This window comes from Apodemus sylvaticus, chromosome 7, assembly GCF_947179515.1.
Source record: "Apodemus sylvaticus chromosome 7, mApoSyl1.1, whole genome shotgun sequence".
NCBI lineage: Eukaryota > Metazoa > Chordata > Mammalia > Rodentia > Muridae > Apodemus > Apodemus sylvaticus.
This window is the reverse complement of record NC_067478.1, coordinates 91,122,233-91,136,755: the sequence shown is the minus strand read 5'-3', so window position 1 is coordinate 91,136,755 and position 14,523 is coordinate 91,122,233. Positions and strand designations below refer to the sequence as shown.

The following is a 14,523-nucleotide window of genomic DNA, read 5'->3' as shown; positions in this document are numbered from 1 at the left end:
CACTGTCAATAAGACATATTGGCAACCTGCAGACTGGAAGAAAATCTTCACTAATCCTACACCCAATAGAGGGTTAATATCCAAAATATATAAAACCTCAAGAAGTTAACCACCAAAATACCAAACATCCCAATAAAAAAAATGGGAGATAGAACTAAACAGAGAATTCACAATAGAAGAATCTTGAATGGCATAGAAGCACTTAAAGAAATATTCAAAATCTTTAGTGATCAGGGAAATGCAAATTCAAACGACCCTGAGATTCCACTTTATGTCAATCAGAAAAGGTAAGATCAAAATCTCAGGTAATAGCACATGTTGGCAATATGTGGAGAAACAGGAACACTCTTCCATTGATGCTGGGATTCCAAACTTTGACAACCACTCTGGAAATAAATCGGGAGTTTCCTCAGAAAATTGGAAAAAGATCTACCTGAACATCCAGATATACTACTCTTGGGCATATACCCAAAAGATACCCCACCATGCCATATGAGCACATGTTCTACTATGTTCATAGTCATCCTATTTGGGATAACCAGAAGCTAGAAAGAACACAGATGTCCCACAACAGAAGAATGGATAAAGAAAATGTGGTTCATTTACACAGTGGAATAATACACAGCTATTAAGGAAGAGGGCATCCTGAGTTTTGTATGCAAATGGATAAAGCTAGAAAATATCATTCTGAGTGAGGTAACTCAGACACAAAATGACATGCATGATATGTACTCATGTATAAGTGAATATTAGCCAAAAAAGACAGAATACCTGGGATAAAATCCACAGAACTGAAGGGTAACAAGTTGAAAGTTCCACATGAAAACTACTCAGTCCCACTTGGCTGGAAGAAGAAAGTGATCAGATGAGGGAAGAGTAAGAGATGGTCCTGGGTGGGAAAGGGGACAGGGAGGAAAACATCATCAGGTATTTGTTGGGGAAACAGGACTGAAACCCTGAGGACCAACAGAAAAAAGGAAACATACAACCTCAGGAGAAAGGAGGTGGGTAACACTCCAGAGTATACCAGGGACCTGGGAGGTGAAAGTTTATCAGGACTCAAAGAGAGGAACCTTAGATGAACTTCCACACAGTGAGGAGAGGGGAAAGTGTAGAGTCCACCTCGTAAGAAAGACAGGGCATCAATTGAAGAAGGGTGTTGCCATCCCATAGTCAAAACTCGGACCCATAATTGTCCCTGTCTGAAAGAACTGCAGGGATGGAAATGGAGAGGTGACTGAGGAAAAGAAAGTCCAGCCACAGGCCGAAACTGTGATCCAGCACAATGGGAGGTCCCAAGTCCTGACAATATTACTGAGCATATGGAGTGCTCACAAATTGGACCTATCATGACTGCCTTCTGGAAGACCTAACAAGCAGGTTAAAGAGTCAGATGCAGATATTTGTATCCAACCAATAGACATAAGCTGGTGACCCCTGTGGTTGAGTAAGGGAAAAGCTAGAAGAAGATGAGGAGGAAGCTGATCTTGAAGGAGAACCAGTAATCTCAATTAACCTTGACCACTGAGTTCTCTCAGACACTGGACCACCAACCAGGCAGCATACACCAGCTGATATGATGTCCCAACACATGTACAGCAGAGAACTGCAGGGTCTGTGTTCAGTCAGAGAAGATATACCTAAACCTCCAAAAAAAGGGGCAGGAGGGAAAGGGGGGATCAGTTGGGGTCAGTGGTGGTGGGGATGGTGGGGACATCTTGTGGAGAGAGGAATGTGGAGGGGGAAGGTACTGAACGTATAAAAGTCAGAGAGTGAACCATGAAGGGGATAAAACCTTGAGAATAAAAAAATAAAACAAAAAATTAGTTAACAATAACTTTAGCAATTTTCCAAATACAATTAGAAAAAAATGTATTAATTATGCTTGGAATTTGTAATCTCACTAATGTAATGCAAAATCTCCTGATATCATTAATATATATTGCACATATATATATTGCATTTTGCTATTAGTTTACACACATATTCAGCTTATCATACTTTCTACTAATGATGTATTTATCTGGAATTAATTCCTTCCTAAAAGAGAACTTGATGTTCATAGCTTATATTTCTCTCTATATTCACAAGTCCAATATATATCCTTAATTTTTTTCATTTAATAAGAAAAATTCAAAAAAAAGAAAAATTCACAATATTTTAACAATACCTTTCTTATACAAATGAACCAGTGAAGAAGTATGTTTAGTAACTTGTCTAACTATAAAGCCTTCATTCTTGTTGTAGTAAGTGTAAAATAATTGGTCTTGTTAATATATTGTTACATAGAAGGTATAAACAATATACTTGCTAAGAAACTTTAATTATTTATCAAAATTATTGAATTAGGGTATATACTAACTTGAATGAGAATGATCCCCATAAGGTCATATGATTGAATGCTTGGTTCTCATTTGGTGGAACTGTTTGAGAAGGATTAGTGGTGTGGTCTTGATGGATTACCTTTGCTCTTATTGGAAGAAGTATTTTACTAGGGGTGGACTTTCAGTTTTCAAAAACCAATCCAGTTCCATCTTTCTATACAACTTAAGCAGATGATCAGATTTATTTCTTAGCAAAACTTTATTATGTTTTATTAACATACTAAACACTTGATCTCCAGAACTTAATCATATTTTGTAAATTAATCATTTTACTCTTTATTAACATTTCTTGACTTAGTATCCCTTACACTCCCAAAAAGCAGGTGAGGGATTTTCAGGTATTCCCTGCATATGTGTCATATTTATGGGAGAATAAGCAGTAGTAAGTTCTCTGAGGCTCTTTACTTCCACTGTCTCCTCTTTTCTCCACAGATTCTACTAAAGAAGAATGGTCCTGGCAAATGGCTCTTTGGTAACAGAATTCATTCTCTTGGGTTTAACAGATAACTCTGACCTCCAAGTAACCCTGTTCTTAGTTTTCCTAGTAACGTATATGATAATAGCCTTTGGGAATTTGACCTTGATCCTTCTCACTGTGCTGGACTCTCAGCTTCACACCCCTATGAACCTTTTCCTCTTTATCTTGTCCTCCATAGACCTTTCCTATTCTTCGGTTGTTACCCCCAAATTGCTGATGAACTTTGTATTAAATCAGAATTAATATTTTTGTAGGATATATGACTCAACTCTACTTCTTCTGTATTTTTGCGATCTCTGAATGTTATGTCCTGACAGCGATGGCCTATGATCGCTATGTGGCTATCTGCCATCCACTCATGCATAATGTTGCCATGTCCCCTAAAGTCTGTTCCTATCTTATGCTTGGTTCATATTTGATGAAATTATGTGATGCCATGACCCATACTGGATGCATCCTGAGACTGACTTTCTATGGTGGGAGCATCATCTACCACTACTTCTGTGATCTTCTGCCTTTGATGCAGCTCTCCTGCAGAAATACCTATGTAAATGATGTAGAGATTTTTATTGTAGGGGGGGGAAGATATCATTGTGCCCAGTATTGTTGTCATGATTTCTTATGGCTTCATCCTCTCTAATATCCTCAAAATAAAATCCACTGGGGGAAGATATAAAGCTTTCAATACCTGCCCTTCTCACATAATTGCTGTTTCTCTGTTTTAGGAGTCATGTGCATTTATGTACCTTAAACTCTCCTCAGTTGGAACTTTGAATGAGGGAAAGCTATCTTCTGTATTCTATACAGTTTTGTTCCCCCGATGAACCCTTTAATCTACAGCTTGAGGAGTACAAATGTAAAATTACCCTGAGAAAAACTTTGGGCAGGAGAAAATTTTAGTGGTAAATTTAATATGTTTGTGACAATTGTGACAGATTCAAAATTTTGTCAATGTAGTGCCTTGCTTCTCTATCTTAGTTTTTCATCACAGTGGGATAATTTATAATTTTCTTTCCATATGTTTGGTGAAGGTTTTCTTTTTTTCAATACTGGAATAATGTATAATTTCAGTATTTACACACAGTAATATTCATCAATATTAATTAAAGGCTTTTTAGAATGGTTATAGAATTTGCTAAACAATAATGGTGTGCCAGTGATTAAATAAAATAAAAATGGCTAGTCAATTTTATATTGGACAATGTTCTTTAATTATGTTTCTATGAAATGACTGTTTTCTGATTGACTTATTTCTTTACTGATTAAAAATGCAACACCAAACTTTCTTTAGTCACGTGAGTCATATTAATATTGTAAAGAAATTATATCATATATATGTATATATATGTATGTATGTATATACACATTTCACATTAGTCATATTAATATTGTAAATATTATATATATATATATATGTATATATATAATGAGCAAGATTATAGAGTTTACTGTGATTAGAAGCCCTTATCTTAAAAATGTGATTTGTTTTTCTTGTTGAGGTTTTCCTCTATGCTTTTAAGTATTGTCCTTGGATGCATTCCTGAATTGTCTGGGACCTAAATTGATTTTTAGGTTTCACCCATCTGAATATTTGAACCCTATATGTGGTCACTGATTTCTTTGTAAAGTATGCCATTGGATATTTTATATCTATGTATATTCCTGTTCTACATAATTTATAAAGTAAACCAGAATACTTTACTGTCCTTTCTGATTCCCTTTTTGTAAATGTTTGTACAATTCATCCAAACCTTAGAATGAGCCCATGCTTTATTATATTTTTATACCTAAAATATTCTGAGAAAGGGAAATAGAACATCTTGTATATCAATTCAGTAGTTATTATGTTTCTGTTAAGATTACACAAAATGAACTACATATATTATTTTATTTTTATTTTGTTTGGTGAGAGTATTTGGAGGGTATTTTATTTTATTTGGTTTTGATTTGGCAATATTTTATTCATATTTTCATTGCTTTTATCTCTGCTTGATAAAGAACTGAATTTGAATTGATAAAGATGTGGGAGGTTGTGGAAAGTTTTGGTGGAGTGGAAGTGATGAAAATAGTGCATATGAAAAATATTTTAATAAAAGTGTAAAACTAGTGGGTAGTTACAAATAATGTTCTAAAATACATTCATTTATTAGAACCAAGATAATTGTAGAGACAAATGTTTGCAGTTCCACTTAGTACCACTTAGAGATAGAACTTCTAACAAAGTGACTAAATTTTAAACTGTAATTTTAGATATTAAGTGTATCTGTTTCATTATATTTATGTTACATTGTTTGTGATTATAAGCAACATATGAAAGATGTCAGATCTCCTACACTGCAATAAACATTTGCTATTGTCCTTCTTTTATATTATTCACCATAGGGGGTGGTGTGGTAGTTTATAGCAAAGCCAGCTTAAGATGAAGAGTCCATCCTGTAAGATTAGTATCAATATGTAAAATACTCTTTTCAAATCTATTGCAGAATACAGTCCACATTAGGACCTACAGAAAGTGCCAATACTCAAGACACTGGCCTGAACCCCTGGTCTGTGGAACCTTTCAGGGTACCAAGAGAAAGCTTCCCTAAAGGTGATACTCATGGAAGAAGCAGCAGTAGAGACACCAACTTGGAAATATTTAGAAACAGATACTCAGGAATCCCACTGATAACCAGGAAATGCCCAGACTTTGAGGCATCTCAGTTATCCGGTCCATTAATAAGTATGATTTTGATGTGTGCTCAAGGTCATTAGAAGGTAAAGTTACTTGCCAAGCATCTTCCCTGTGATCATTAGATCTACTCACTGCTACTCATAAAGGCTTCATCATGACCTCCCAAAAGAGAATGATGAGGAAACAATTCTTTTTGAAAGGAACATTAATTGATTGGAAGTGATCAGCAACTTCTTTTTTTTTAATTTTCTTTTTTTTTTCTTTCTTTTTTTTTATTATTCGATATAATTTATTTACATTTCAAATGATTTCCCCTTTTCTAGCCCCCCCACACCCCGAAAGTCCCGCAAGCCCCCTTCTCTTCCCCTGTCCTCCCACCCACCCCTTCCTACTTCCCCGTTCTGGTTTTGCTGAATACTCTTTCACTGAGTCTTTCCAGAAACAGGGGCCACTCCTCCTTTCTTCTTGTACCTCATTTGATGTGTGGATTATGTTTTGGGTATTCCAGTTTTCTAGGTTAATATCCACTTATTAGTGAGTGCATACCATGATTCACCTTTTGAGTCTGGGTTACCTCACTTAGTATGATATTCTCTAGCTCCATCCATTTGCCTAAGAATTTCATGAATTCATTGTTTCTAATGGCTGAATAGTACTCCATTGTGTAGATATACCACATTTTTTGCATCCACTCTTCTGTTGAGGGATACCTGGGTTCTTTCCAGCATCTGGCAATTACAAATAGGGCTGCTATGAACATAGTAGAACATGTATCCTTATTACATGGTGGGGAGTCTTCTGGGTATATGCCCAGGAGTGGTATAGCAGGATCTTCTGGAAGTGAGGTGCCCAGTTTTCAGAGGAACCGCCAGACTGATTTCCAGAGTGGTTGTACCAATTTGCAACCCCACCAGCAGTGGAGGAGTGTTCCTCTTTCTCCACACCCTCTCCAACACCTGCTGTCTCCTGAATTTTTAATCTTAGCCATTCTGACTGGTGTAAGATGAAATCTTAGGGTTGTTTTGATTTGCATTTCCCTAATGACTAATGAAGTTGAGCATTTTTTAAGATGCTTCTCTGCCATCCGAAGTTCTTCAGGTGAGAATTCTTTGTTTAACTCTGTACCCTATTTTTTAATAGGGTTGTTTGGTTTTCTGGAGTCTAACTTCTTGAGTTCTTTATATATATTGGATATTAGCCCTCTATCTGATGTTGGATTGGTGAAGATCTTTTCCCAATTTGTTGGTTGCCGATTTGTCCTCTTGATGGTGTCCTTTGCCTTACAGAAACTTTGTAATTTTATGAGGTCCCATTTGTCAATTCTTGCTCTTAGAGCATACGCTATTGGTGTTCTGTTCAGAAACTTTCTCCCTGTACCGATGTCCTCAAGGGTCTTCCCCAGTTTCTTTTCTATTAGCTTCAGAGTGTCTGGCTTTATGTGGAGGTCCTTGATCCATTTGGATTTGAGCTTAGTACAAGGAGACAAGGATGGATCAATTCGCATTCTTCTGCATGCTGACCTCCAGTTGAACCAGCACCATTTGTTGAAAAGGCTATCTTTTTTCCATTGGATGTTTTCAGCCTCTTTGTCGAGGATCAAGTGGCCATAGGTGTGTGGGTTCATTTCTGGATCTTCAATCCTGTTCCATTGATCCTCCTGCCTGTCACTGTACCAGTACCATACAGTTTTTAACACTATTGCTCTGTAGTATTGCTTGAGGTCAGGGATACTGATTCCCCCAGATTTTCTTTTGTTGCTGAGAATAGTTTTAGCTATCCTGGGTTTTTTGTTGTTCCAGATGAATTTGATAATTTCTCTTTCTAACTCTGTGAAGAATTGAGTTGGGATTTTGATGGGTATTGCATTGAATCTGTATAGTGCTTTAGGCAAAATGGCCATTTTAACTATATTGATTCTACCGATCCATGAGCATGGGAGGTTTTCCCATTTTTTGCGGTCTTCTTCCATTTCCTTCTTCAGTGTCTTGAAGTTCTTGTCATACAGATCTTTCACATGTTTGGTAAGAGTCACCCCAAGATACTTTATACTGTTTGTGGCTATTGTGAAGGGGGTCATTTCCCTAATTTCTTTCTCAGCCTGCTTATCCTTTGAGTATAGGAAGGCCACTGATTTGCTTGAGTTGATTTTATAACCTGCCACTTTGCTGAAGTTGTTTATCAGTTGTAGGAGCTCTCTAGTGGAGTTCTTTGGGTCACTTAGGTAGACGATCATGTCGTCTGCAAATAATGATAGTTTGACTTCTTCCTTTCCAATTTGTATCCCTTTGACCTCCTTATGTTGTCGAATTGCCCGAGCTAGTACCTCAAGTACAATATTGAAAAGATAAGGAGAAAGGGGGCAGCCTTGTCTGGTCCCTGATTTCAGTGGGATTGCTTCAAGTTTCACATTCCAAATGATTCTCCCTCTCCCGGATCCCCCCTCCCCATATGTCCCATAAACCTTCTTTTCTCCAACCCTTCTCCAATCACCTCCCTCCTTTTTCTCTGTCCTTATATTCCCCTCCAATGCTAGATCAATCCTTTCCAGGATCAGGACCCTCTCCATACTTCTTCATGGGAGTCATTTGTTATGCAATTTGTGCCTTGGGTATTCAGGGCTTCTGGGCTAAATAATATCCACTTATCAGAGATTGCATTCCATGTGTATTCTTTTGTGATTGGGTTACCTCACTTAGGATGATATTTTCCAGATCAAACCATTTGCCTAAAAATTTTGTGAATTCATTGTTTCTAATTGCTGAGTAGTATTCCATTGTGTAAATATACCACATTTTCTGTATCCATTCCTCCTTTGAAGGGCATCTGGGTTCTTTCCAGCTTCTGGCTGTTATAAATAAGGCTGCTATGAACATAATGGAGCATGTGTCTTTTTGCATGCCAGGGAATCCTTTGGGTATATGCCCAGGAGAGGTATAGCAGGGTCCTCCAGAAGTGTCATGTCCAGTTTTCTGAGGAACCTCCAGACTGATTTTCAAAGTGGTTGTACCATCGTACAGGCCCACCAGCAGTGGAGGAGTGTTCCTCTTTCTCCACATCCTCGCCAACACCTGAGTTTTTTACCTTAGCCATTCTGACTGGTGTAAGGTGAAATCTCAGCGTTGTTTTGATCTGCATTTCCCTAATGGCTAATGATGTTGAGCACTTCTTAAGGTGCTTCTTGGTCATGCGAATTTCTTCAGGTGAAAATTCTTTGTTTAGATCTGTACCCCATTTTTTAATAGGGTTATTTCATTCCCTGGGGTCTAACTTCTTGAGTTCTTTGTATATATTGGATATTAGCCCTCTATCAGATGTAGGGTTGGTGAATATCCTTTCCCAATTTGATGGTTGCCGTTTTGTCCTTTTAACAGTGTCCTTTGCCTTACAGAAGAACCTTTGTAATTTTATGAGGTCCCATATGTCAATTCTTGATCTTAGAGCATAAGCTATTGGTGATCTGTTCAGGAACTTTTCCCCCGTGCCCATGTCCTCAAGGGTCTTCCCCAATTTCTTTTCTATTAGTTTCAGTGTGTCTGGTTTTACATGGAGGTCCTTGATCCACTTGGAACTTCTAATAGTGTGACATACATTTTTCATAAAAATTATTAACAATTAATTTTGTATACATAAAACTGACTAGGAGGAAATAAGATTTTGGAAAAAGAATTTCTGCATTTTTAATATAATATTATTTATACTTGCTCATCTATTTGATTTAGGAAATTTTCAAAGAGTATATTACTCCTTTTTTTTAGTTTATGGTAAAAGGGAAGTCATGGGACTCTCAAAAATTAGTCATTTTAAAGAGTGAAGATGGCCTCATCATCTATTTGCATAAGAACATATCCCTGATGTATGTGCAATAGCATTTTAAAATAAGTGAAAAATCACTTTGTTGTTATAGAACAATGTATTCTTTCTTTTATATTTCTCAATTTAAAAATCATCTGTGTTTTGGCTGCTTGCCAAGAAGTTAGATAGCTGGATCCCTTGGTAGACATTGTTTTAGTTTTTAGAAAAACCTTCATTTTACTGTTTGACCTCATTTCCCATGAAATTCATGGGACTAGATAAATAAATTATTATATTTGTCCACTGTAGGCAGTGTACATGAAGAAAGACATCATACCACTGATTAATATGTGCACCAATTCTTTTGGAAAATCAATACCTTTCTTGAACACTAATAAAGATGGGCATTAATGTAGCTGAATTTTAAAATTTAAAATTTTAATATTAAATATTTAATAACAATTTAATTTCCTATATGTAGGTCAGGTGATATTACCAATTTTTGAGATATTCATACACATACAACACACAACAGAAATATTGCCACTAATTTGTCTTTCCTAGTGGCCATCCTTACATACAAAGATATAACTGCAACATTAAATGGACTTAGAGAATTTTGCTATTTTATAAATATGTTCATAAATGTTTTCATAAATAATTCATAGTGAAAAGGTATCTGCATCAAGGAATTTCAAGTTATATATCTATAAAATTATTCATATTAGATTGTATTTTTATTTATTACTTATATTTGGCATATAAAATACTTTGTCATTTTTTCTATAGATATTTTATTTACATTTCAAATATTATCCATTTTCTTGTTTCCCCTCTGAATACCCACTATGCCATTCCCTCTCTATCTGCTCACCAACCCACCCACTCCTGCTTCCTGTCCTGGTATTCCTCTACCTTGGGGCACATGACCAATGGCCTCTCCTCTTATTCATGTCCAACAAGGTCATTTCTGCTACATATGTGGCTTGAGCCATGGATGCCTCCATATGTAATCTCTGGTTGGTGAATTAGTCCCTGGGAACTCTGGGGGTACTTGTTGGTTCATATTACTATTATTGTTCCTCCTATGGAGCTGCAATCTTCTTCAGTTCCTTGGGTCCTTTTTCTAGCTCCTCCACTAGGGACCCTCTGCTCAGTAAAATGGTTGGCTGAGAGCAGCCATCTCCGTAAAGCCTCTCAGCAGAGCACTGCATCAGTCTCCTGTCAGCAAGCACTTCTCAGCATCAACAATAGTGTCTGGATTTAGCAAATATATAAGGGATGGATCCCAAGGTGGGGCAGTATCTGGATGGACTTAATTTCAGTCTCTGATCCACACTTTGTATCTCTTCCCATGGCTACATTGTTCCCCCATCTATGAAGGACCAAAGTATTCATACTTTGGTCTTCCTTCTTCTTGACCTTCCCCTGTGCCCATGTGCTCCAAACTCTTCCTCACTTTTTAGTCTATTAGATTCAGTACATCTGGTTTTATGTGGAGATCCTTTATCCACTTGGACTTGAGCTTTGTACAGGGAGATAAGAATGGATCAATTTGCATTCTTTTACATGTTGACTGCCAGTTGACCCAGAACCATTTGTGGAAAATGCTCTCTTTTTTTCCACTGGATGGTTTTAGATCCTTTGTCAAAGATCAAGTGACCATAGGTGTGTGGGTTCATTTCTGGGTCTTCAGTTCTATTCCATTGATCTTCTTGTCTGTCTCTGCACCAATACCATACAGTTTTAATCTCCATTGCTCTGTAGTAGAGCTTAATGTCAGCAATGGTGATTCTACCAGAAGTTCTTTAAGTGTTGAGAATAGTTTTCACTATCCTGGGTTTTTTCTTATTCCAGATAAATTTGCAAATTACTCATTCTAACTCTATGAAGAAATTCTCTATGAGTTGGAACTTTGATAGAGATTGCTTTGAATATGTAGATAGCTTTAGGCAAGATAGTCATTTTTGCAATATTAGCCCTGCCAACCCAAGAACATGGGAGATCTTTCTATCTTCTGAGATCTTCTTCAATTTCTTTCTTCAGAGACTTGAAGATCTTATCATACAAATCTTTCACTTGCTTGGTTAGAGTCACACCAAGGTATTTTATATTAATTGTGGCTATTGTGAAAGGAGTCTTTTCCCTAATTTCTTTTTCAGCCTCATTATCCTTTGAATGTAAGAAGGCTAATGATTTGTTTGAGTTAATTTTATATCTAGCCACTTTTCTAAAGTTGTTTATCAGGTTTAGGAGTTCTTTGGTGGAATTATTGAGGTCAGTTAAGTATACTATCATATCACCTGGAAATAGTGACACATTGACTTTTTCCTTTCCAATCTGATTCCCTTTGAACTCCTTTTGTTCTCTAGTTGCTCTGGCTAGGACTTCAAGAACTATACTGAACACATAGGGAGAGAGTGGACAGCCTTGTCTAGTACCTGATTTCAGTGGAATTGCTTCAAGATTCTCTCCATTTAGTCTGATGTTGGCTACTGATTTGCTGTATAGATCTCTGGACTAAACTCATCTGGTCCTGGGTATTTTTTAGTGGGGAGACTATTAATAATTGCTTCTATAGCATTAGGGGTTATGGGACATTTTATATAGTTTATCAGATTCTGATTTGACCTTTGTACCTGGCAGCTGTTTATTTGTCTATTTCATCCAGATTTTACAGTTTTGTTTAGTATAAGCTTTTGTGGTAGGATCTAATGATTTATTGAATTTCATCAGTTTCCTTTTTTATATCTCCCTTTTCTGATTTTGTTGATTTGGATACAGTCTGTGACCTCTGGTTAGTCTGGCTATGTTTTTTTTTTTTATTCGATATATTTTTTATTTACATTTCAAATGATTTCCCCTTTTCTAGCCCCCCACTCCCCGAAAGTCCCATAAGCCCCCTTTTCTCCCCCTGTCCTCCCACCCACCCCTTCCCACTTCCCCGTTCTGGTTTTGCCCTATACTTTTTCACTGAGTCTTTCTAGAACAAGGGGCCACTCCTCCTTTCTTCTTGTACCTCATTTGATGTATGGATTATGTTTGGGGTATTCCAGTTTTCTAGGTTAATATCCACTTATTAGTGAGTGCATACCATGAGTCACCTTTTGAATCTGGGTTACCTCACTTAGTATGATGTTTTCTAGCTCCATCCATTTGCCTAAGAATTTCATGAATTCATTGTTTCTAATGGCTGAATAGTACTCCATTGTGTAGATATACCACATTTTTTGCAACCACTCTTCTCTTGAGGGATACCTGGGTTCTTTCCAGCATCTGGCAATTATAAATAGGGCTGCTATGAACATAGTAGAGCATGTATCCTTATTACATGGTGGGGAATCCTCTGGGTATATGCCCAGGAGTGGTATAGCAGGATCTTCTGGAAGTGAGGTGCCCAGTTTTCGGAGGAACCGCCAGACTGATTTCCAGAGTGGTTGTACCAATTTGCAACCCCACCAGCAGTGGAGGAGTGTTCCTCTTTCTCCACATCCTCTCCAACACCTGCAGTCTCCTGAATTTTTAATCTTAGCCATTCTGACTGGTGTAAGGTGAAATCTCAGGGTTGTTTTGATTTGCATTTCCCTAATGACTAATGAAGTTGAGCATTTTTTAAGATGCTTCTCCGCCATCCGAAGTTCTTCAGGTGAGAATTCCCTGTTTAACTCTGAACCCCATTTTTTAATAGGGTTGTTTGGTTTTCTGGAGTCTAACTTCTTAAGTTCTTTATATATATTGGATATTAGCCCTCTATCTGATGTAGGATTGGTGAAGATCTTTTCCCAATTTGTTGGTTCCCGAATTGTCCTTTTGATGGTGTCCTTTGACGTACAGAAACTTTGTAATTTTATGAGGTCCCATTTGTCAATCAATATAGTTAAAATGGCCATTTTGTCAAAAGCAATATACAGATTCAATGCAATACCCATCAAAATCCCAACTCAATTCTTCACAGAGTTAGAAAAAGCAATTAACAAATTCATCTGGAATAACAAAAAACCCAGGATAGCTAAAACTATTCTCAGCAACAAAAGAAATTCTGGGGGAATCAGTATCCCTGACCTCAAGCAATACTACAGAGCAATAGTTTTAAAAACTGCATGGTATTGGTACAGTGACAGGCAGGCAGATCAATGGAACAGGATTGAAGATCCAGAAATGAACCCATACACCTATGGCCACTTGATCCTCGACAAAGGGGCTGAAAACATCCAATGGAAAAAAGATAGCCTTTTCAACAAATGGTGCTGGTTCAACTGGAGGTCAGCATGCAGAAGAATGCGAATTGATCCATCCTTGTCTCCTTGTACTAAGCTCAAATCCAAATGGATCAAGGACCGCCACATAAAGCCAGACACTCTGAAGCTAATAGAAAAGAAACTGGGGAAGACCCTTGAGGACATTGGTACAAGGAGAAAATTTCTGAACAGAACACCAATAGCGTATGCTCTAAGATCAAGAATTGACAACTGGCTATGGTTTTATCTATCTTGTTTATTTTCAGAAGGAACCAGTTCCTGATTTTGTTGATTTTTTTTTTTTTTGTATAGTTCGTTTTGGCTTTTCTTGGTTGATTTCAGCCCTTAATTTATTTCCTGCTCTCTAATCCTCTTGGGTGTATTTGCTTCTATTTGTTCTAGAGCTTTCAGATGTGCTGTCAAGCTGCAAGTATACATTCTCTCCAGTTTCTTTTTTGAGGCACTCAGTGCTATCAGATTTTCCCTTAGCACTGCTTTCTTTTTGTCCCATAATTTTGGGTATGTTGTGGCTTCATTTTCATTAAATTCTAAAAAGTCTTTAATATCATTCTTTATTTCTTCCTTGACCAAGTTATTATTCAGTAGAGTGTTGTTCATTTTCCATGTATATATGGGCTTTCTATTGTTTTCATTGTTATTGAAGATCAGCCTTAGTCCATGCTTATCTGATAATATTCATAGGATTATTCCTGTCTTCTTGTATCAGTTGTGTCCTATTTTGTGCCAAATAATATGGTCAGTTTGGGAGATGGTACTGTAGGGAATGCAATAAGGAATTGTGGTCTCTCGAGTACCTGTGAAGGAGAGCTGCCCAGCTAGCATGGGAGGGGAGTGTGGAGGGGTTGGAGAGGAGGGGTGTTCTGGCACAGGCCCTGTGTGTACCTCTAGAGGAATTCTGGCAGGGCAGGATAGTCTTTGGTCCTTTTTGTCTGCTGA

General features: G+C 37.3%; 1 pseudogene; it reads left to right on the top strand.

The window, feature by feature from the left end:
* Positions 1 to 2,832: 2,832 nt before the first annotated feature.
* Positions 2,833 to 3,762, top strand: LOC127689104 (olfactory receptor 8B3-like; annotated as a pseudogene).
* Positions 3,763 to 14,523: the final 10,761 nt, after the last annotated feature.